The 26604-nt window shown below is 36.1% G+C and overlaps 1 long non-coding RNA gene across 1 annotated transcript in view; it reads right to left on the reverse strand.

The window, feature by feature from the left end:
* Positions 1 to 19608, reverse strand: part of LOC131239911 (uncharacterized) — a 91140-nt gene extending 71532 nt beyond the window's left edge. The window contains exon 1 of the long non-coding RNA XR_009168481.1: positions 18862 to 19608. This is a non-coding gene — a long non-coding RNA (uncharacterized LOC131239911). The remainder of the gene's footprint in view (positions 1 to 18861) is intronic.
* Between the last annotated feature and the right edge of the window lie 6996 nt (positions 19609 to 26604).

Consider the following 26604-nt stretch of genomic DNA (forward strand, 5'->3'; position numbering starts at 1 on the left):
TTGACTAAGAGCATGACATTTGCCCATGTGGTTTGAGCAATGGGCTGCCCACTAAGCCACCACAATATATGGGATTAGTGGCCTTTATGTTGGGCCCTAACCTTTCCCCTATGGGCCCATAGCGGTATATATGAGTTGGGATATGTGTGTTTCCCTTGGACCCCTGTTGTAGATAGGCCTTGGGCCGCCTTTCTGAAGCCCAACATGAGTATTTGTGATATGATTATGGCTGCCCGTTTCTTATTTCTGATGTTGCGTGGGCCTTGGGCCTTGATCCATGTTCAATTAGAGATGGGCTAACTCTTGGGGACCAATTGTGGTTGGATGTCCACATTAGTGGCCCTAAGGTAGGCCCATGGGCTTCTATAGGTGGTTAAAGGCCCACATAGACCCTTGCTAGGACCGTTTCATCTATTTAGGCCTATACCATTAGTCTCGTGGTCCTTAGTCTAGGTCCTTAGTCTCGTGGGCTACCCCAGGTATATGGGCCCCCACTAGAGGTTGTATTCCTTATGAGGAATTGGTTAAGTACTTAGACCCTTCATAGTTAGGTAGAGAGTTCATCTTCACCTCATCGGCACCCCTATTCATCTTCATGGGCCACTCCCATACGCATCATATGCATACTTGGTTGAGGTATGATTGGCCATGGCTGTGTCATTGTGTAGGACATGTTGTTATCTCCCCAAGAGATGGATGCTTGGAATTGATGCATGGGTGATTGTGTGATTCATGCATCTGGCATTGCATAGCTTGTGAATATCCGTCCTTACTTCATCGGGGCCTTACCTCCACAGGGATATTCGTGGATGGCCGTATGTCTGGACACCGAAAATATTAGTTGAGCATACCGGGTGCATAGGATGCCCATGGGTGAAATTTCCAAAACTTTCATAGTACCAATGATCTGCTCCAACGCCGTGACCGGGTGGAATACATGAGCGCACAAGGGCCTTATACCGTTAGGCCGCGACTCCCACTGTCGTGTAGTCGGTTGGATAGGGGTGTGGCCTTACCTGCCTGGTGTGAGGAGGCATTGCTAGGCTGAGTCTGACCAGCTCGTAAATGGGTCCGCTACCTTCAGGTCTTGTTGGTGATTGGTTGTCCACAGGCGGGTAGTGAGGTCTCTTACGCTCATTTGACTATGTGGGGTCTGCAGAGCGGCAGTCATTCAGTAGTGTAATGGACCCCGGTGATTTTCTTATGATTGAAAATGTACTTGACTTATGGTTTGGATATGAGCACTGACATTACTTGCATCATATTAGCATTGGTTGTACAAGCCCCCCTTTCATACATTGCCTTGGTATGGCACCTATTACTTATTGCATCGCGTTCATAGTAAGCCTTGGTAAGACTAGTGATATGTTCATTGATTATGCTTCTCTCCTTATACCTCCTACTATTCTTCTATGCACCAATGTCACACACTTACACCACCCTCTAAGCTTCTATAAGCTTATGCACGATTGATGCATGCAGGAGACTCTAGGTAGGCGCCGTAGCAGCAGAGCGTGGAGTAGAGTTGAGCAGTGAGGACTCAAGTGTTGCTGATTTCTCTCTGTTTTCTTTCTATTCTCATGTATGTCCTTTTGGACCTTTTGGATGATTGTAAAAGTTTAAATTTTTAGTGGATTTTGTGATGTGTGCCTTTGTTATTCTCAGATGTACTTGCTGTGATCTTGGGTATGCTCGCATTGAAAATGATTATACTGTTATGAAAATCCTCCTTGTAGGATCCCAGGATCGGAACCTACCTCAGGAGCCGAGAATGGGGTACTACGGAGGCTGTTGAGGCCAGAACCAGCCATCGGGTTCCTTGTGAGTCCGGTTACTGAGTCTGGGGCATGACAGTGGCTTAGTTGGACACCTTAACATTTTCACATTTTGTATATTTTGAAACAATACATGTATATATTTAGCCTGGTTACATACTCATACTCTAGAGGTTGTGAAACACTTACATACATAAATACATAAGCTTCAGACTTTCACTTGGTTAATTTAATTATATCCGGAATATGATATGCTACTTTAGTATAATCACTACACCAAAATAGTGAAAAAAAGACAGTTGAAAACTGTCTCAAATCACAATAAAGGATGGTTTTGAACCATCGCATGGGCCATCTTATTTTGCTGCATCGTAGGTCATGAACCGTCATTGCTTATTGACATTTAAAGGACAGTTATGGACCGTCTGTAAAGAAGGATGGTCATGGATCGTCAATAAAGATAGGCGTTAAAACAACGGTTATGGACCGTCTATTATGAAGGACGATCATGGACCATCCTTAAAGATGGACAATAAAAGGACTATTATGAGCAGTCTCTGATGTTACACGGTTGCACTTTAAAAAGGGACGGTTATGGAACGTCTCTAAAGAAGGACGGTCATGGACCGTCATGAAAGAATAGACCTTAAAAGGACGGTTATGGACCATCTCAGATTTGAATATTTTAGAAAAATATGGACAGCCTAAAGCCGTCAGAAAATTTCTTGCATTAAAAAAATAGAAAAAAAAAATCAACAACAATTTTCTTTTTGTCTTTCATCTAATAAAAAAATATTCAACCAACAAAACATTATAATTCAAAATTATGAAGAATTGCAGAAACTTCATTTGCTTTTTTTTTCCATAAAAGTGGGCACACTTTTTTAAAATAAAACTGATCATTAAAATAAAACTAATGCAAGCAAATAATGCAAAAAAGTGTTTAAATTCAAGTTAATAGTAACAACAACAAAAATTAAAGCTTTGTAAAAAGGGGCATGTGTTAAAGGGATACATCCTTAATTCCCATGCATGAGAGTCCAATGATGATGAGAACAAGAATCGCAACACAAGGGCCCATAAATACAGCAATGTTATCCTACAAAGGAATAGGATAGTATTAAATGTTAATGCACTTGATCAGATTGTACATAAAGTTCTGATTACAGTCACAGTTTAGTAAAGGTTTGCAGTGCCATGCATGGATGATAAGGAAGCTTAAAAGAACTAAAAAACTAAGCCCTTTTCTTTTCCTTTGCAACAGATTATGTACAATCTTATGGAAACTAAGCAATGAATTAAAAGAGAGTTTAAAAAAAGATAGAAACAACAATAGGTTAAGGTTAGGTTTAGGTTTAGGTTTTAGGTTTAAGTTAAGGTTAGGTTATAGGTTTGAGGTTTAGGTTAGGTTATAGGTTATAAGTTTAGGTTAAGGTTCAGGTTATAGGTTTTGGTTTAGGTTAAGGTTATAGGTTTAGGTTTAGGTTAAGGTTCAGGTTTAGGTTATAAGTTTAGGTTAAGGTTTAGGTTTAGGTTATAGGTTATAGTATATAGGTTATAGCTTTAGGGAATTGAGAATAGGTTAAGGTTTAGGTTTAGGAAATCGGGTTTGGGTTCGGGATCGGGTTTAGGTTTGGGTTTTCAAGTTAGGTTTAGGTTTAGGTTAGGGAGTTGAGATTAGGATTAGGTGTAGATTTAAGTTTAGGGATTTGAGAATACATTTAGGTTTTAGGTTTAGGTTTAGGTTATAGGTTTAGGTTATAGGTTTAGGTTTAGGTTATAAGTGTAGGTTATAGGTTTAGGTTTAGGTTAGGTTATAGGTTAAGGTTTAGGGAATTGAGTTTAGGTTATAGCTTATAGGTTTAGGTTATAGGTTATACATTATAGGTTAAGGTTTAGGTTATAGATTAAGGTTTAGGTTTAGGTTATAGGTTTAGGTTTAGGTTTAGGTTAAGGTTTAGGTTTAGGTTTAGGTTATAGGTTTTGGGAATTGAGAATAGGTTTAGGTTATAAGTATAGGTTTAGGCTAATGTCGTAGGTTATAAGTTTATGTTAATGTTGTAGGTTATAGGTTTAGGTTTTAGTTTAGGTTTAGGGATTTGAGAATATATTTAGGCTTTAAGTTTAGGTTTAGGTTTTAGGTTTAGGTTTAGGTTTTAGGTTTAGGTTATAAGTGTAGGTTATAGGTTTAAGTTTAGGTTAGGTTATATGTTAAGGTTTAGGGAATTGAATTTAGGTTATAGGTTATAGGTTATACGTTATAGGTTAAGGTTTAGGTTATAGTTTTAGGTTTAGGTTTAGGTTTAGGTTATAGGTTTAGGTTTAGGTTATAGGCTTTGGGATTTGAGAATAGGTTTAGGTTATAAGTATAGGTTTAGGTTAATGTTGTAGGTTATAGGTTTAGGTTATAAATTTTTATTAATGTTGTAGGTTATAGGTTTAGGTTTAGATTTAGGGATTTGAGAATACATTTAGGTATTAGGTTTAGGTTTAGGTTTTACATTTAGGTTAAGGTTACAGGTTTAGGTTATAGGTTTAGGTTTAGGTTATAAGTGTAGGTTATAGGTTTAAGTTTAGGTTAGGTTATAGGTTAAGGTTTAGGGAATTGAGAATAGGTTAAGGTTTAGGTTTAGGAAATCAGGTTCGGGTTCAAGTTCAGGTTTAGGTTTGGGTTTTTAAGTTTAGGTTTAGGTTAAGGAGTTGTGATTAGGATTAGGTGTAGGTTTAGGTTTAGGGATTTGAGAATACATTTAGGCTTTTAGGTTTAGGTTAAGGTTATAGGTTTAGGTTATAAGTTTAGGTTTAGGTCTAGGTTTAGGTTATTGGTTGTAGCTTTAGGGAATTGAGAATAGGTTAAGGTTTAGGTTTCGGAAATCGGGTTTGGGTTCGGGATCGGGTTTAGGTTTGGGTTTAGGTTTTAGGTTATAGGTTATAGGTTTAGGTTATAGGTTAAGGTTTAGGTTTAGGTTATAGGTCTAGGTTAAGGTTATTGGTTTAGGTTTGGGTTTAGGTTATACGTTTAAGGATTTGAGAATAGGTTTAGGTTATAGGTTTAGGTTTAGGTTTAGGTTATAGGTTTAGGGATTTGAGAATAGGTTTAGGTTTAGGTTAGGTTATAGGCTATAGGTTTATGTTAAGGTTATAGGTTTAGGTTTAGGTTAGGTTATAGGTTTTGGTTTAGGTTTATGTTTAGGTTTAGGAATTCGGGTTCGGGTTCTGGTTCGGGTCCGGGTTATATGTTTGGGTTAAAGTGCAGGTTTAAGTTAAGTGAATTAAGTTTAGGTTATAGGTTTATATTTAGGTTTAGGTTTAGGCTAAGGGTTTAGGGATTCAGATTCAGGTTCGAGTTCGGGTTTAGGTTTGGGTTTTCAAGTTTAGGTTTAGGTTTAGGTTAGGGAGTTGAGATTAAGATTAGGTGTAAGTTTAGGTGTAGGGATTTGATATTAGGATTAGGTGTAGGTTTAGGTTTAGGGATTTGAGAATACGTTTAGGTTTTAGGTTTAGGTTTAGGTTTTAGGTTATAGGTTTAGGTTTAGGTTTTAGGTTATAGGTTTAGGTTTAGGTTTTAGGTTATAGGCTATAGGTTCGAGCTAATACATAAACACGGCCTGTCCTAATGGACAGGCCACTCCAATGTTGTCCATAGAAAATGGACAGTTTCATCATAGTCATAACAGCGATTCCTACCCTCCAGGGACCCCCGCTCAACATCCGAATAGCTCCGATGCACATCCGTGTCTACTCCATCAATGTTTAATACATAAACATGGGCCTGTCCAAATGGTCAGGCCACCCATATTGCTATCCATAGGAAATGGACAACTTTGTCATGGTCATAACAACGGTTCCCACCTTCTAAGGACCCCCGCTCAACATCCGGATAGCTCCGATGCACATCCAAGTCTGCTTCATCAATGTTTAATATATAAACACGGGCCTGTCCAAATGGTTAGGTCACCCATATTACTATCCATAGGAAATGGACAGCTTCATCATGGTCATAACAACGGTTCGTACCTTCCAGGGACCCCCGCTCAACATTTAGATAGCTCCGACGCACATCCGGGTCTGCTCCATCAATGTTTAATACATAAACACGGGCCTGTCCAAATGGCCAGGCCACCCATATTGCTATCCATAGAAAATGGACAGCTTCATCATGGTCATAACAATGGTTCCCACCTTCCAGGGACCACTGCTTAATTAAATCATAAATTAGCTACCCATCCAAGGTTGGATAGATTGTAATACTTAATACCGACCTTCCATACTTAGTTCAAAAAAGGAAGAAAAAAGAAAAAGAAAAAGAAAGAAATTGCATGTAAAATTACTTTAAAGAGAAAATGCTTTTAACAGCCTCGAAGACCTCTTCAACAAGCTTTCCAGCATCAATCTGACCAAAAGTAACAGCAGTTAGTTGTTGCAAATAGCATCCTTGTGTTCTATAGTTTACGTGAATTTGCAACCTCATGTGTTCTATAGCATAAAACAATATTCATGAAGCATTTATAAAGTCATGGAAATTTATTTTCACAATATTGGCAAACTATTTTTACTAGCAAGTGTTTAGGCAAATCAACTTTTAGTCAAAGTCAACTCCATAGCAGCTTCCATAATCCATTATAGACCTCTAAATCACTAGCCACAATATCTGTCTTATTCCCAACCTCATGTGTCAAGAACAGCACACAACGCCTTTGGTACAAGCAAGGTTCTCCAACAAAGCTAGCTTCTTAACACCTTCCACAAAATTATTGCATATTTGTAATGTTACATTTAGTGCAAGAATAAAATTCATATACAAGCTTCTCAACTTGGTGCAAGTCAACTCACCTTTGTTTAATGCCAATAATTCTATGGATTGTAGATTAATGAAAATGTCCCAATCCTCTTGCTTTACACCAATGGGACAATTTCTTCTTCTTTCTACATCATTATCCAATTTATCATATTCCTTTCGTAAATTGTATTTCCATACCTTCCAAGCTTTGCTTACTTTCGAAAATGCATATTCTTTTAACTCATCATCGATGTCATACGTGGCCTATTTCATTAAATTAATAATCAAACAATCTTATTGAGTAAGAACTAGAAATAAAATCAAGAATAAACATGCTCACTAAAACCATAGACTAGATATTATCTTTAATTGCACTAGGCACTTTGCGCCAATCAGCGTATGAAATTGGACAGTGGGTCCTGCCAAGTTACCCTAAAAATGTGTTGAAAGGTGCTGATGTTTCTCCGACTAGTTTTTTATATTCATTTAATTCAAGTCTCTTCCTTGTATTGCTTCCTTGGGCTGAAGCTGATAAACCACCAAAATGTGACATAATTCCTGCAATTTTATAAAATTAAAAAAAATATCTCATTATTAGGTAATTGGCATTCTACTAATATTTTGATAGCTAAAAAATTGTAACAATCATTACTAAATAGAATTTAACTCACTTTCAAACTAATTTGAATCTTATTAGTTTCTTTTCCATTTCCTATTATGTGAGGTACTCGCCTCACTCTCTACCCATTATTTTTCCTATACATCTTCATCTTCTTCATTTAAATCATCAATTAATGAAAGTGTTGAAGAACCTACATTCATTCTGGCCTCAAAGTAAAGTGGATCTTCAAATGCATATGCATCTTTCGTCAATCTCTTAGGAGCATCCAGTCTAACATGCTAGTCATCTCTAGTTGGATCCGTACAGTAGAAGACCTGAGCTGCCTGAGATGCAAGAATAAATGGCTCATCATCTTCCTTTAAGTTCCGTCTAAACCTTCCTAGATTGACAAATATCAAATTTGTTTTGGGATCTATGAAACATCCATTCAATTTATCTTCAATATGCACCCAATCACAGTAGAAGAGTGCTACTCTGAAGTCGAAGTAGTTCAATTCGAGAATTTGTCTAATGATGCCATAATAAGTGACTTCTTCTTCTATAGGATTCCTATCACTGGCACTTGCCCTGAAGCTAGTTAGCACTTTCATTGAGACTCCACTGTTCTGTGTTGTTCTGTTCATTTCGGAATTCGCAGTGTTAAAAACATATCCATTTACTAAGTAAGTTTATATGATATGCATTTTAAGTCAGGACCATCGGCAATTCTCTTAAATTGAGACATTTCTTGATTATTTAGTTGATGTCTTAACCAAGGAATGTATTCCATTGATTTTCCTGCTGACAGATTACCCTTTCGATTTTGTCCCGTACATGTGTGGCCCTGGATGTATTTTGGTACTTCCTACAAATTCCAAATCATAGCAATTAATTTTATGTATATAATAATGTTTATTACCATAAGCCATTTAAAAATATAAAAAAGAATAATATACTTCATTAACTTACTCCTCCTATTGATGATTTTCAACGTGATGTTGCAAAACCCATCTGGTATTGCACTGTATAAGATCATAAACTTTTCCTTTCTTATCATTCTGGGAATCACCGGCATTTTCATTATCATCATTGAATATTTTTAGTCCATGCTTATGACATCCTATTGTATTATTAGGATAGTATTCCATGCAGTACATCATAGATTCCTCTATAATGTAGCGTTCCACAATACAGCCCTCTGGGTAAGCTTGATTCATCACATACTTCTTGTATGTTCTCATCATCCTGTTAAATATTAAAATCAGATATTGATGAAAAAATATAAGCTATTTTGAAAAAGTTAATAAATTAAAATAGTTAAAATTACCTCTCAAAAGGATACATCCATCGATATCTGACAGGTCCGCAAAGTTGTGCCTCCTCCGCTAAGTGCACAACAAGGTGTGTCATAGAAACAAAAAACGATGGTGGAAAATACTTTTCGAAAACACATAATGTTTCCACTATTTTATTTTTCATTTCTTGAAGCTCCATACGATGAAATTCTTTATAACATATGACATTAAAGAATCTTGACAATTGTATAATGGCGGCGCGCAATGACTTTTCTTTCTTGAATGAATGCATCAATAATACGGGTAGTAACTACTGCATTAGAATATGATAATTATGTGACTAAAAGCCCTTGAGTTGATAGTCATCCATACAGATATGATGTTTCCAGTTTGCACTATACCCTCTCGAAACTTTCAAATCACTTAAGGTTCGACAAATGAGTTCTCTTTCAGATCTGGATAATGTGAAAGGAGCTTTAGGCAATAACAACTTACCATTTTTTTCCTCTGGCCAATATTTTAATCTTATCTTCATAGCCATAAGATCCTGACAGGCTTACACTACGTGAAAAATGGAAAAAAAGGATGGATTTTGAGACGGTCCAGGACCGTCTCTAAAAATCCTTGGTTTAAAGACGGTTTAGAGGCGGCCATAAGCCGTCTCTAAAATTTTAGACGACTCTAGACCATCCCTAATATTGTCTTAAAATGTTGAACGTCCACAAATCATTTAAGACGGTCGAAGACCGTCTTATATGTGGTCATCTAAGACGGTCAAAGACCGTCCGCATTAGAAATGGTCCTTAACCGTCTTATATGCAGTCATCTGAGATGGTTATTGGCCGTCTACATTAAAGACGGTCATTGGCCATCTTTTACTTGTAATCTGAGACTGTTAAAGACCATCTCTATTAGAGACGGTCCATAGCCATCTTATAGCCCTGTCAAAGACCGTCTTCATTAGAGACTATCAAGGACCGTCTCTATTAGAGACTGTCAAGGACTATCTCTATTAGAGACGGTCCTTAGCCATCATATAGCCTTGTCAAAGACCGTCTTCATTAGAGACTGTCAAAGACCATCTCTATTAGAGACTGTCAAAGATCGTCTCTATTAGAGACGGTCCTAAACCATCTCTTTAAATTTTCTTTTTCAAAATATCATTTTTCTTAAACATTGTCAAAAATTAAGAAGCTTAAAAAAATTATGAATTTCGAAAAAAAAAAAATTATTGAGAAGCTTAGAAAAATAATTAACAATGTTTAAGAAAAATTTAAATTTTAAAGAAAAAAAAAAGATTTCGAAAAAAAATGATATTTTGAAAAAGAAAATTTAAAAAATTAAACAAAATTGTGAAAATTTTGACAAATTGAAAAAAAAAAATATTTTTTAAAAAGAAAACTAGATTTTGTATTTTGACAAGAAAAATTGAAAAGTTATATAACAAAAGTGAGAATAAAAAAAATGATATTTTGAAAAAGAAAATTTAAGAAATTAAACAAAATTGTGAAAAAATTAACAAATTGTAAAAAAATATATATTTTAAAAAAGAAAACTAGATTTTGTTAAAAAAAAAATGTTAAATTTATTTATAATAAAAACGATATTTAGTTAAAAGAGAAAAAAAATATACATTTTGAAAAAAAATGTTAAATTTATTTGTGAAAAATAAAATTACTAAATTATTAGGCACATTCACTAATTGAACCTTTAATCATTTTTGGACAATCTAATCAATTCAAATTGAAGAGTAAATAACTTTAGATGTTTAAATCAAATTTCACTGAAATTGTTGATCAATCTTGTATGCCCAATATCTTTCTCATATGTAGCCTGATTGAGGCGAGTAAGTAGTCAAATTCAGAGTATTGATCAATAAAATAGAGTGAATGGACCAGACATGTAAAATGGGCCAAATATTCTGGTTAAAATTGTGACCCAACTTACTGACCTCGTGAGAACCTAAGAATTGATGTTAGTAAGTTTTGTGGGCCCCATCATGATGTGTGTCGAACATCAACACCGTGGATTTGATGTGTCCCCTTTAGGTTATAAGATATCTCAAAACTCATCGGTAAATGAAACTCAAGTGGGCCATACCATTTAAAACTATGTGAAGACATCCTAAAAAATAGAAAAGCACTTGGTGGGGCCCACATGAGTTTTTGATGCGGTTGAAACTTGGTCTGACCCCTCATCTAAGTGGGACACACATAATGAGTGGGTTGGATATGTGAATCACATTTGGGCAGGCCCAATGTATGATTATGAATGTTTTAAGGAAACCTTTCTCCACTACATTTAAGTGAGTTACTCGTTACCTTTACGAGAGTAAACTCTGTGGCATTCACCGTTATTTCTTTATTTTATCCACTCCATTCATCCATGTTAACAGATAATTTGAGGTCTAAAGAACAAAAAGGAAGCATATCTAAAGCTCAAGTGGACCACACCACAGGAAATAGTGTGATTGAACCTCTACCATTTAAAATTTCTTAGAGGCCATAGAAGTTTTGGATCAAGCTGATGTTTGTGTTTTCTATTATTTATATATTTTTGACATTATGAACAACCTTTAACTATTTTTGGACAATCTGATCAGTCCGGACATGAAGAGTAAATAACTTCAGATGTTTAAATCAAAATTCACTCAAATTGTTGATCAATCTTGTTTGCCCAATATCTTTCTCATATGTAGTATGATCGAGGCGAGTAACTAGTCAAATTGAGGGTAATGATTCAGTAAAATAGAGTGAATGGACCAGACATCTAAAATGGGCCCATCATGATGTGTGTTGAACATCAACACCGTGTATTTGATGTCTCCCCTTTTAGCTTATGAGATATCTCAAAAATCATCCATATACGAAACTCAGGTGTTGATTACCATCTAAAACTATGTGAAGACATCTAAAAAAATATAAACAGTAAAATATTGGATGTCATACCATTTTGGGGCTATAAAAGTTTTGGATCAAGCTGATTTTTATTTTTTCCCTTCATCTGGCCCTGTATGACCTAATCAACATATTGGATGTCAAATAAACAGTATAGTAAGCCTTAGGAGGATTTTAATGATGGATATCCAATTACTATTGATTTCATGTAGTGTGGTGCACACAAAACTTGGTGGATGTTGGTCGGTGCTCTATGGGTCCCACCATGATGTATGTGTTTCATCCATGTCGTCCATCCATTTTTACAAATCATATTAGGGCTTGATGCCAAAAATGAGAGGGATATAAATCTTAGGTGGACCACACCACATGAAAACAATAGTGATTGGATATCCACCATTAAAACCCTCTTAAGGCCCACCGTACTTTTTATTTGACATCCAATCTGTTGATTAGTTCATATAGGCCCAGATGAAGGGAAAAAATATCAGATTGATTCAGAACTTTATATGGCCCCCTGTTGAGGGTCGAATATTGCATATTAGACCCCAGTTATTACTTGTTTTTACGAACATGATACTGTTTAATGCCCTATTTAATCGTACGACTGAAAAGGATGCTTAAAGCATGCATTTAACACTCTGATGACACCAAAGGCAAGGGACAGACCCCAGGGGACCAAGATCGAAGGATTTACACGTCAGATATCCTAGGAAATCAAGTCGTTCAAGTTAAAGAGGCCTGAAAGTCATCCAGTACATAAGATCATAAGGTTCCCACCATCCGTTTGGCTCGAAACTGTATATATGCCCTGAGGACCATAAATTTACCGTACATGTCAAAATTCATCCCTTGGATCAGTGTATATGTGACCCGATGGGCAAGATCAGACAATAACCATTAAGAAAGCATCTTGGACATCCTTGGACGATCGGGACCGAAACTGAACCGATGGAAAGATCACGAAAAACGGTGGATATTCACCAAATTTCACTTCTTTTGGATGGTGCAGTAGGGAGGAACGAACGACAGACTATTCTAAAAGGGAGAGTGGTAAATTTGTAAATAAATAAAATTCCATATGCATGCACATAAAGGATAACAGAGGGTTGCTTTAACGGTGGGTAGTGCCTCATCACAGGTGGATAGTGTGGCCCACATAGAGTTTGGATCTACTTCATACTTTGACCCATGAGCTTACACGTTAATGAGAAAATGATGAATGGAGTAGATCCTTGAGAATATCATCGGAAGTGGGCCCCACCTATTTTTTGAAGAAAGCATCCAAATAGTTCCCTTCTGGTGAAAAACGTTCAGTGACGGACGTGCTTACTACTGGGTTTTGACAGTGGGTCCCACCTATCATCACTTTTCATGATCTGGACCATCCAATGTGTCCCATGGAGTGGCAACAACCCATGCCTACATGGCAGAATTGCACAAGATCGCGAAGATTGGTTTTCATCCTTCAAACGCAATTCGGACGGCAGTCTAAAAAACTCAATGGGCTGCATCCACACAAAACCAAAACCATCCATATTCGGTTGAAATTTTGACACGCATTCAATGGATGGACTGGATTTCCAAGCCAGCATCGACCAGGGGCCCCACAGCCGACGCAAATCGAATTTTTTCACAAATCAGTTGAAATTTCGACACTCATTCAATGGGCTGCCCTTCCATCAGAAACCCGCACGCCCTTTTCTCCTACTCGTAGCAAACCTCCCCATGAAAACCCATCTCTCAATCTCTCTCTTCATCTCTCTCTCGCACTCAGCCTCTCCATCTCCCTCGCCCTCTCTCGATCTCCCTCACGCGCTCAGCCTCTCTGTCTCTCTCTCTCTCTCTCTCTCTCTCTCTCTCTCTCTCTCTCTCTCCTCATAGCTCGGGAACCCTATTTTCGGCGTGGACTCGTGATCAGGGCTCCAACTCAAACAGGAACTCGTTCTCTTCCTCAAAGCTTGAAAGGTAAAGACCCTAACCCATTTTGAAGGTGGTCCCTAATCTCATTTTGAATTTAGGAATTTTGGTACCCTAATCCCAAATCAAATTTCGTGGTTTTGAAATTGGGGATTTGGGTACCCAAATCCCACTTCAACTTTGGGGATTATGGTACCCTAATCACATTTTGAATTTGGGGATTTTGTACACCCGGCCTGGTGGATATCGAATCACTATTGTTTTTCTATGGTATGGTCCACCTGAGATTTATATTCCTCTCATTTATATTCCTATGGTATAACACATGCAGAGAAGGGCATTACTCGGAAATCTTTGGTGGAGTTGTTATTACTACTATTACTGTTACTGCTCAAACTTCAAGTGTAGGCTATTAAGAACATGAGATTTATAGTGGATAGAATTGAATTGTGTTGGTATTGGTAATGTGTTGCAAAAAAAATTTGTATGGTGTTCAAATGATAATTTGAACCCTAACTACAACTGACTATTTTCAAGATCAACAATGTTTTCAGTACAAACCTCTTGTTTTCATTGATGGGTTGTCTTGATTTCTATTATTTAGTTAAATTTAGATGATGGATTTTTCATTTATTTCCTTATCTGAAATGGGTTCTCTTTAATTTTCTCTTCTAACCTTTTTTTTATCTTTTTTATTTGATATTTTCTTTTCTAAATATTTTTTATTTGGATTTTTATTCTAATTTTGGTTTTTTATTGTGAGATTTTTTATTTAGGTTTTTTTCTTTAATATATATTTATGTAGGAAAAATAGTGATAGAATCTTAGGCTCTGCTTGACTCTTCCGCTATACACATGTCATAGTTTTATGACAATCCAAGCCGTCCAAACAGCTAGCCCAATTGTGATGTATTTGGAATTTCGAATTTTCCACAGTATTTGGCGGCGATTAATATGTGGTAATTATTTTAAATTATTATTTTCAACAATGTTTCTAATCCAACTAGTTGAACCATTAGTCATTTTCCACCTAGTGAGTTACTTCCAACTGAGCATGTTTCTGTGACATCCAACCTTCCAATAGGTTGGGTCCACCATGAGGATAGTCTTGCATAAAAATTACTCCCATCTACTCATTAAGTGGGTCAGACTAGCAATAATGTTTATTCATTAATAAATAACAAAATATAATTATTTATTTTTTTTCAGGGATATAAGCCACAATAACTTTGTTAATTGGCTCCCACCATAAGTGGGGAATTTGTCAACTGCAACAACTGTAAGTTCTGTTTTTTTTTTTTTTTTTTTTTAAAAAAATTTATTAAAGTATTCTTCTTCAGAAATACCATATGATGTGTTTGGAATTATGAATTTGCCACCCAATTTGTTAGTGGTTAACATGGGATAGTTTTATTTATATATCTATTTTAGAAGGTTTTAAGTTCAAGACTTGTTGGACCATAAGTTATTATCCATCCCTTGAATTATTGCCAACCTATCATGTTTGTGATGATACCAACCCTTCTAATTGGTTGGCTTCGCCATGAGGATACTCTTGTACAAGAATCAGCCCCAACCTCTTATTAGGTGGGCTATACCATTACAACAATGTTTGCCTATTGATGAATATCAAAGTATAATTATTTGTTTCTTTTCAGGGATATAAGCTTCAATAATTTCATTGGTTCGCTCCCACCTCAACTGGGGAATTTAGAAAGTCTGCAACAACTGTAAGTTTTTTTTTCAAATCTAATTAGTTATTCTTCTTCAAAAATGCCATAGGCTTTATTATTTATTAATTTTAATAACTTAACTTTTTAAAAAAATGCCATAGGTTGTGTCTGGAATTTCGAATTTGCCACCGAATTTGGTAGTAATTAATATGTGTTGGTTTTATATTTTATATTTTTCTTTTTGAGAAGGTTTTAAGTTCAGCCACTTGTACCATACGTTACTATCCACCCAATGAAATACTTACAACCTATATATTTGCATGACATCCAACCTTCTAATAGGTTGGCTCCATCATGAGGATAGACCTGTACAAAAATCAGTCCATACACTTATTAGGTAGGACAGACCATAATAACAATGGTGAGCTATTGATAAATAACTAAATATAATTAGTCATTTATTTTTAGGAATATAAGCTATAATAACTTCAATAATTCACTCCCACTTGAGCTGGGGAAGTTGGCGAGTCTGCGACTACTGTAAGTTCTATTTTTCTTTCTTTATTCTATTTAATTATTCTTCTTAAGAATGCCATTTTAAGTGTTTGGAATTTCAAATTTGTCATGAAGTTTGGTGGTGATCAATATGTTATAGTTTTATTTATTTATTTATTCATTTATTTTCTCTAAGAAGGTTTTAAGTCCAATCAATTGGACCATAATTCATTGTCCACTAAGCTACTTTCAACCCATCATGTTCATGTAACATCCAATCCTTCCAATAGGTTGGCTCGACCCTGAAAATAGCCTTGTACAAAAATCAGCCCATCCACTCATTAGGTGGGCCTACCATATGAAAGAAATTAGTTAACCTTATTAAGGTTCTCTAACAGTACTAAGGCATGCTTTGTGTAGAAATACTTCACCTCTGATCTTCATCAGGAGGTCCTAGAGACGGACAAAATCCTTATCCAGCTGGTTTTCCTTGCCCAAGCGGGCCAACCCATCTGTTACTCTATTAGCTTCCTTCATGACATGCTGAAAAGAGATGTTTGGGATGAACAGTTTTGATGTTTCCAAGTGGTAGTTCAAGGTTAGTCGTGAATTCCAAAGGCAATGCTCTTTTATTAATAGGCCACCTAGTACTCATAAACAGGCGTATTATGGACGTAGACATTATTTACATTAATAGGCCACCTAGTACTCATAAACATTCATTGCAAGCATTTTCTTTCTATGTGCATGATGACCATACTGTTAAGATCAATCCTCTTATTTTCATTTACAGAAACTAGTGGATGACAAATTCACAGAAAGACAAGTAACATCAGTGGCCACAGATTGCAACCTGGATTTAAACAAGATTCGAGGTGCCGTCAATAATACTAACAGAATCCTCCAGGTCAAATTGTTGATTGGACCTGATTTTATTTAAATGATCTTGATAATCCATTTTATTTAAATGAGCAGACCCGGATGTGCGTCGGAGCTATCCAGATGTTGAGTGGGGGTCCCTGGAAGGTGGGAACCACTGTTATAACCATGATGAAGCTGTCCATTTCCTATGGACATCATTGGAGGGGCCTGGCTTTTTAGATAAGCCGTGTTTATATCTGTATTTGCTCGAAATTGATGGAGCAGACCTGGATGTGCATCGGAACTATCCGGATGTTGAGTGGGGGTCCCTGAAAGGTGGGAACCGCTGTTATGACCATGATGAAGCTGTCCATTTCCTATGGACAGCATTGGAAGGGCCTGGCCAATTGGAGCAGGCCGTGTTTATATTTGTATTTACAGGGACCACACCCTTCACCTATAACCTAAACCTATTCTCAAATCCCAAAACCTATAACTACAACCTAAACCTATAACCTATAACCCAAACTCAATTCCCTAAACTTTAAGCTATAACCTAACCTAAACCTATTCTCAAATCCCAAAACCTATAACCTAAACCTTAACCTAAACCTATAACCTATAACCCATAACCTGAACCTATAACCTAAACTCAATTCCCTAAACCTTAACCTATAACCTAACCTAAACCTATACTTATAACCAAAACCTATTCTAAAATCCCAAAACCTATAACTATAACCTAAATCTTAACCAAAAACCTATAACCTAACCTAAACCTAAACCTATAACCTAAACCTAAACCTAAACCTATAACCTTAACCTTAACATATAACTTAAACCTATAACCTAAACCTAAACCTATAACCTAAACCTATTCTCAAATACCTAAACCTAAACCTAAACCTAAACCTATTCCCAAATCCCTAAACCTATAACCTAAACCTAAACCTTTAACCTAAAACCTAAACCGATAACCTATAACCTATAACCAAACCTAAACCTATAACCTTAACCTAAACCTAAACCTTAACCTTAAACTATAACCCAAACTTAAAACCTAAAACCTAAAACCTAAACCCAAACCTAAACCTGATCCCGAGCCCGAACCCGATTTTCTAAACCTAAACCTTAAACTATTCTCAATTCCCTAAAGCTATAACCTATAACTTAAACCTAAACCTATAACCTAAACCTATAACCTTAACCTAAACCTATAACCTAAACCTATAACCTAAATGTATTCTCAAATCCCTAAACCTAAACCTATAACCTACAACATTAACATAAACTTGTAACCTAAACCTATAACCTACAACATTAACCTAAACCTAAACTTATAACCTTAACCTATAACCAAAACTTATACTTATAACCTAAACCTATACTTATAACCTTAACCTAAACTTATAACCTTAACCTAAACCTATTCTCAAATCCCAAAACCTATACTTATAACCTAAACTTAAACCCTAACTTATAACCTTAACCTAAACTTATAACCTTAACCTGTAACCTTAACCTATAACCTATAACCTAAACATATACTTATAACCTTAACATAAACTTCTAACCTTAACCTAAACCTAAACCTAAACCTAAAACCTAAACCTAAACCTATAACCGATAACCTAAACCTATAACCAAAAACCCAAATGTAAACCCGATCTCGAACCCGAACCCGATTTCCTAAACCTAAACCTTAACGTATTATCAAATCCTTAAACCTAAACCTATACCTAATCCTAATCTCAACTCCCTAACCTAAACCTAAACCTAAACTTGAAAACTCAAACCTAAACCAGAACCCGAACCCGAACCTGATTTCCTAAACCTAAACTTATAACCTTAACCTAAAACCTATTCTCAAATCCCAAAACCTATAACCTAAACCTAAACCTTAACTTATAACCTAAACCTTAACCCATGACCTTAACCTATAACCTAAACCTATAACCTAAAACCTTAACCTATAACCTAACATAAACCTAAACCTATAACCTACACTTATAACCTAAACCTAAACCTATAACCAAAACCTATAACCTAAAACCTAAACCTAAACCTAAACCTAAAGCTAAAACCTAAATGTATTCTCAAATCCTTAAACCTAAATCTACACCTAATATTAATCTCAACTCTTTAACCTAAACCTAAACTTGAAAATCCAAACCTAAACCCGATCCCGATTTCCTAAACCTAAACCATAACCTATTCTCAATTCCCTAAAGCTATAACCTATAACCTAAACCTAAACCTATAACCTAAACCTAAAACCTATATGTATTCTCAAATCCCTAAACCTAAACCTACACCTAATCCTAATCTGAACTCCCTAACCTAAACCTAAACCTAAACTTGAAAACCCAAACCTAAACCCGAACCCGATTTCCTAAACCTAAACCTTAACCTATTCTCAATTCCCTAAACCTATAGCCTATAACCTAAACCTATACCTTAACCTAAACCTAAACCTAAACCTTAACCTAAACGTAAACTTAAACCTACAACCTTAACCTAAACCAAAACCTATGACCTAAAACCTTAACCTATAACCTATAAACCTAAACTTATAACCTATAACCTAACCTTAACCTAAACCTAAAACCTAAACCTTAACCTATAACCTAAAACCTAAACCTAAACCTAAAACCTAAATGTATTCTCAAATCCCTAAACCTAAACCTACACTTAATCCTAATCTCAACTCCCTAACCTAAACCTAAACCTATACTTGAAAACCCAAACCTAAACCCGATCCCGACCTCGAACCCGATTTCCTAAACCTAAACCTTAACCTATTCTCAATTCCCTAAACCTATAGCTTATAACCTAAACCTAAACCTTAACCTAAACCTAAACCTAAACCTATAACCTAAATGTATTCTCAAATCCCTAAACCTAAACCTTCACCTAATCCTAATCTCAACTCCCTAACCTAAACCTAAACCTAAACTTGAAAACCCAAACCTAAACCCGATCCCGAACCCGAACCCGATTTCCTAAACCTAAACCTTAACCTATTCTCAATTCCCTAAACCTATAGCTTATAACCTAAACCTAAACCTAAGCCTATAACCTTAACCAAAACCAAAACCTATGACCTAAAACCTTAACCTATAACCTATAACCTAAACTTATAACCTATAACCTAACCTTAACCTAAACCTAAAACCTAAACCTTAACCTATAACCTAAAACCTAAACCTAAACCTAAAACCTAAATGTATTCTCAAATCCCTAAACCTAAACCTACACCTAATCCTAATCTCAACTCCCTAACCTAAACCTAAACCCGATCCCGAACCCAAACCTGAACCCGATTTCCTAAACCTAAACCTTAACCTATTCTCAATTCCCTAACCCTTAACCTATAACCTAACCTAAATCTAAACCTAAAACCTAAACCTAAGCCTAAAACCTAAACCTAAACCTAAAACCAAAATGTATTCTCAAATCCTTAAACCTAAACCTACACCTAATCCTAATCTCAACTCCCTAACATGAACTTAAACCTAAACTTGAAAACCCAAACCTAAACTCGATTTTCTAAACCTAAACCTTAACCTATTCTCAATTCCCTAAAGCTATAACCTATAACTTAAACCTAAACCTTAACCTAAACCTATAACCAAAACCTATGACCTAAACCTTAACCTATAACCTATAACCTAAACTTATTACTTATAACCTAACCTTAATCTAAACCTAAACCTAAACCTAAAACCTAAATGTATTATCAAATCCCTAAACCTAGACCTACACCTAATCCTAATCTCAACTCCCTAACCTAAACCTAAACCTAAACTTGAAAACCCAAACCTAAACCCGATCCCGATCCCGAACCCGATTGCTGTAATAATGTAGCCCAATCACATGGCAACAAACAAGAATGTATCCCTTTTAACACATGCCCCTTTTTACGAAGCTTTAATTTTTGTTGTTGTTTCTATCAACTTGAATTGAAACACTTTTTTGCATTAGTTTTATTTTAATGATCAGTTTTATTTTTAAAAAGTGCCCACTTTTTTGGAATAAGTTTCTGTAATTCTTCATGATTCTGAATTATAATGTTTTGTTGGTTGAATATTTTTTTATTGTTGCTAATTTTTTTCCTTTTTTTTATTTATAATGTTAATCTTATATGTATTTATGCGTGGATGAATGTAATGTGGATAAGATTGTTTGTGTTTGGATGGATGTAGTTTATGTTTGGATGAATGTAGTTTATGTTGGATTTACGTAGTTTGGGTTTAGATGGATGTGAATATGATGAAATATATTATAAAACAGGTGTAATCAGGAAGAATATGATGAAATATATTGTAACAGGTGTATATTGACCGTCTCAAATTTGAAAATGTCCATTGAAGGCTCATAAGAGACAATTCATAGCAATCCTTTTTAAGGACGGTCCATGACCGTCCTTTGAAGTCTCATATGAGACAGTTCATAGCAGTCCTTTTTAAGGACGGTCCATGACCGTCTTTTTAAAGGATGGACTATAACCGTCCTTTAAAGGCTCATAAGAGATGATTCATAGCAGTCCTTTTTAAGGACGGTCCATGACCGTCCTTTGAAGGCTCATAAGAGACGGTTCATAGCAGTCCGTTTTAAGGATAGTCCATGACCATCCTTTTAAAGGATGGTCCATGGCCGTCCTTTGAAGGCTCATAAGTGATGGTCCATGACCGTCCTTTTTTCATCAATAAGAATGACGGTTTTCAACCATCCTTTAAGTAATATGACACATCAAAATTTGACGGCCCATGTGACGGTCCATGACCATCCTTTTTGGTCATTTGAGATGGTTTTGGACCGTCCTTTTTTCGCTGTTTTGGCATAGTGTTGTAAACCATCTTTAGACTTGTCCTTCATGTCCATGATTGTTGCACTAAGGTTCTCAGTAACATTTTTCTCAACATGCATCAATCTAAATTATGACGAATGAGTATATGCTCCCAATACGGCAATGTAAAGAAGATTGATCTCTTCGACCAAGCAGTAAGGTTAGACTCCTCATCCGTGGTCTTCTTCCTCTTATTTCCTATATGCTTTCCGAACTTGGTTTGTATATTATTCATTTTAACCAATACCTGTTCTCTAGACAAACGCTTTGGAGCCTGCTGATTTTCATCATTCCCATTGAATCGAGATCTTTGGCTCCTAAAGATATGAGCTCTTGGGAGAAATCTTTTGTGCCCCGTATAAGAAAACTTCTTTCCATGTTTTATCCAAACAGAGTCAGTCTCCTCACTACAAATAGGACATGCATACTTTCCTCCTGTCCTACACCCAGAAAGATGTCCATAGGCTAGAAAATCATGTATTGCCCATAATAAAATCGCCTTCATTATAAACTTGTTCTTCCCGAACGAGTCATATGTTATAGACCCTTTCCATAATTCATTTAATTCTTCAATTAATGGTTGTAAATATACGTCAATGTCATGCCTTGGACCATTTTTTCAGGAATTAAAAGTGTTAACATAATAAATTCCTTCGGCATGCATAAATGTGGAAGATTATATGGAACAATCATAACAGGCCAGCAACTACATGAGATGCTCATATGCCCAAAAGGGTTGAATCCGTCTGTTGCAAGTCCCAACCGAACGTTACGTGGATCCGCAGCAAAATTACTAAATTTTCTATCTACAAACTTCCACATAGAAGAATCCACAGGATGATGCACGTACGAGTCATTTTTAGCCCCCTTTGATTGCCACAACATATTCTCTGCAATCCATGATATGCTATAAAATCTTTGTAACCTTGGTGTTAATGGGAAGTATCTTAGCACCTTCCATGGTACATGTGAGACTCTTGATCTTACAACACTATTCACTTTCCATCTGCTTGTTATACATGTAGGACAACTTTCCTTATTAGCATGCTCCTTCCAGTACAGAATACAATCTTACGGCATGCGTGTATCACCTCATAGTTCATACCCAACGAACTGATCAATCTCTTTACATTATAGGTACTATCTAGCAAAGAGTTCAATTGGCAAAATCTTCTTGAGCAGTTGCAACAAACTCGTAAAGCTATTATCTGACCACTGATATCTAGCCTTCATGTTCATCAACTCAACTATCACTGACAACTTTGTATACTCGCATTTACACGATGGATATAGGGGTTGTACTGCATCCTCCCTTAATTTATTGTACTGAGTATCATTGTCTATGTCATCTTGAGGCTGACTACAATGTTCCTCATTGACATCATTCATACATGCATCTAAGTCATCGGATTGAACACGACCAAAAGTATCATTAACCAAATCAACCATTCTGGGCAACAACTCTTCATTACAATTAGTGTCAGATGTACTAGGAGCCTTGGCATTGACACCCATATTGGGAAGTTGTTCTCCATGAAAAAACCAAGTTATGTATGTCTGATCTATACCATTCATAATCAAATCCTTAGAAACTGTACTTAGTATTTTCTTTCCACGCACATTACGACATCTAGCACAAGGACAACTATACCAATCAACACCTCCCGAATTACTTTTCACAAAAATAATAAACGATTCTACACCTTTAATGTATTCATCACTCAATATATCTTTCATCATCCAATTCTTGCTTGGGGGCATCAAATCCATTTTTGATATCACGTGCATGTAGCATATAAAAAGTGACATACAATAAAAAGAGGCTCTTCATAAACTATCAAAACATGCCACACATGTGGTCACCAATCACAAAAAAATAAAGATCTATATATATCCGCAAATATATGCACATGATCATTCATACCACATGAATTAATTAATTACAATTTCCCAAGAAGAGTGCAAATCATTGAATCATTGAATTTAATCTAGTCATCAATTATTTATAAAGAATTACTCAATTAGAACTAACGTTTATCATCATTTCCATATTGTATTAAGAAATCAATAAGATAAATGAATGAATATAATTAAACAATGCCTACTATCAATTAAACGATTTTTTTTGTAGGTAAAAATATTTACAAAACTTTTACCGACGAATTGTTTTGTCAGTAAAAAATAAGTTAAAACTTTTACCGATGATTTGTTCCGTAGGTAAAAATATTTCACAATACTTTTACCTACGAAAATTTTCATAGGGAAAAAACGTGGATGAGACTTTTACCTACGACATATTTCTTAGGTAAAAGCGTGGATGAAACCTTTACCTACAAAAATTCAGGGGAATTACTAGTGTATCTATTTTTCGAGCTGATACATTTAAAAACAACATAAAAGGTAAGTAAAGCAAGAAACATCCATATAAAGATATTGAGGGGAATTACTAGTGTATCTATATTCCTTCTATGTACTAGGTTGATTTTGAGTTGATTATGACTAAGATGTTGGGATGGATGCCTTAAGGCATGCCATTATTTGTTCATATTGCATCCCTATGACATGGTGAATTGTCCTTGCCATGAGTTGAAGGAATATCTAGAATGTTTCTTGCTTCATAGCATTCCTTGAAGGCTAATGGTTCAAAAATCAATAGCCTTCAAAGAAAGATCCCACGTTAACAAAATTTTCAGCTACTACTATATTAATGAGATTTGTCATCAGCTTCACCTTGAAACATAAATAAATAAGTAAAAGAAATATATGACAATGAACAAAAAATCCCTTTGAAAAAAAAAAGAAGGAAAAGCATGAATAGTAAATAAATGAAAGATCCATAGAATAGAAGCAAGTTAAGCATATGTAATAGCATGAAACCCAATCATGACATCAAATCTCTCTATACTTTTATGTGCAGAGACAGTAATGTAATACCATCTGGATGGTAACTAGTTTCTATAGAGTCTAAGATGGAAAAGGATTTGTCTATCATGACATCAAATCTCTCTATACTTGAGTTTTGGATTTGTCTCATTTTGAGGTCATGTCCTAACATGAGTTGGCAAAATGGATAGACCGGGTGATTTCTCATAAACATATCCGTGGGTTCTCGCAGACATCGTGGTGGGTCCCACTTAGGGGGTTGAGTAAAGTCAATGGAGAACTAATTTACTCTGGCCATGAAGCAGAGTTTTGAGTAAACTCTATTAGGCCATGGTGATGTATGTGTTTTATCCATGCTGTCCATTCATTTCCCAGCTCATATATTAGTGCATGGGCCCAAAATTGAGTATATCCAAAGATGAAGTATGCCACACCATATGAATCATTGGCAGCTCATATATTAGTGCATGGGCCCAAAATTGAGTATATCCAAAGATGAAGTATACGACACCATATGAATCAGTGCCAGCTCATATATTAGTGCATGGGCCCAAAATTGAGTATATCCAAAGATGAAGTATACTACACCATATGAATCAATGGGAATTGAACGCCTACCCTTGAAAACTTCTGTGAGGGGGGTATACACGAAAGTTTTGGATCAAGGTTATATATTTGTGTTTTCCTTTCATTCATGTTTACCTGGCCTTATGAACTGGTTGGATGAGAAATAAACATCTTCAAGTTGTTGGACTGAATACTAAATGGTTGTCCTGTTTAGTGTTCTTTCTCTTTATCGGTGTTTTGTGTTTTTATTTTTTGCATAAAACACATGCATAGGGCATCTTTGAGTGAATCCAAACTGCACAACTTGAGACCAAAATTTCTCTTTCAAATCTGGAAGGTGAAATCCCTAATTTTAAAGTTCTCAAATTCCCAAAATCCTAAAATCCCCAAATCCCCAATTTGTAAAATCAGAAAAACCAAATTCAGGGTCCACATTCAAATCTATAAGCCCTAAAATCCCCAAATCCCTAAATGAGGGTCCATATTCGAATTGGAAATCCACAAATTACTAAATCCCCAAATTCATAAATCAACATTGAGATTGAGAGAGATTGAGAGGGGGGGGGAGAGAGAGAGAGAGAGAAATACCTCGCATTCGTGAACCTAATTGAATCGAGCTTCAGAGAGAGAAAGGGAGGTTGTGATTAAGAGAAGAATGAAGGTGGTGCATGGATAGGAAGGGCCTTGGACCACCGCTCAGCCAAACGAGGATCGGCAGGGAGAGAGATGAGGAGTCGAGGATGGGGTTATTTTTGTCGGGAGTCGAGATGGAGAGAGATTGAGAGAGATGGGGAGTCGAGATGGAGAGAGAGAGAGAGAGAGAGAGGTGGGGAGAGGATAGAGAGAAAGGAGCGAGAGGGCTTTGGAATGAAATGTGGACACCCACTTGAGATGAAATGCAGGCGTTGGAATGAAATGTGGGCGCGAAATGTGGGCGCTAGAATGAAATGTGGACGCCCACTTGAGATAAAATGCGGCCCCACCCTAATATATATCATTTATCTTTGCCATTTATTAAATTCAACTAATGTTTTAGGGCTTTATCCCAAAAATTTTGGAAAATAGAAGGCTCACATGGACCACACTAGAAATCACTGAAAGGCACTTAATCTCCACTGTTTCCCATGGTGTGGTCCACTTGAGCTTTCAATTTACCTACTTTTTAGGGCTAATGCATTAAAATTAATGTCAAAATGAATGGACGGCTTAGATTAAATACAAATATTGTGATGGGCCCCATAGAACTTCTAATAGATGTACCTTTGTCATGAGTGGCGTTTTGCGAGTCGCTGCAACGAGTAGGCGTCTCTTGGACTGACATCACCATTTTCTGTGGGCCCCACTATGATGTATTTGTTATATCCACACCGTCCATCCATTTTGAGATATCATTTTAAGTCATGAGCCAGAGAATGAGGCAAATATAAATCTGTAGTGGACCACACCACAGAAAACAATGGGGAGAGTGATTCCCACCGTTGAAACTATATTAAGGCCCACCGTAATGTTTATTTGAAATCCAACCCGTTCAAAAGTTAAAACATACATTAAATAAGGGAAAACACAAATATCATATTGATATATATATATATATATATATATATATATATATATAACTTTTGTTACCTTTAGAAGTTTTTAATGGTGGGAGTCACTGTCCCACTGTTTTTTGTGCTGGGGTCCAATGGAGCTTTGGATTTAACTCGTTCTTTGGATATTGCCCTAAAATGATCTCTCCAAATGGATGGAAGGTGTGGATATAAAACATACATCATGGTGGGGCCAAAAATGAGAGGTATATAAATATCAAGTGGACCACACCACATGAAATAATAGTGATTGGATATCCATCATTTAAATCCTCGTAAGGCCCACTGTACCATTTATTTGGCATCCAATCTATTTATTAGGTCATACATGCCTAGATGAAGGGGAAAAAAATCATATCGATCCAAAACTTTTATGGCCTCTAAAATGTTTTAAATGGTTGCACTCATTCAGCACCGTT

This window comes from Magnolia sinica, chromosome 3, assembly GCF_029962835.1.
Source record: "Magnolia sinica isolate HGM2019 chromosome 3, MsV1, whole genome shotgun sequence".
In the NCBI taxonomy this organism is placed as follows: domain Eukaryota; kingdom Viridiplantae; phylum Streptophyta; class Magnoliopsida; order Magnoliales; family Magnoliaceae; genus Magnolia; species Magnolia sinica.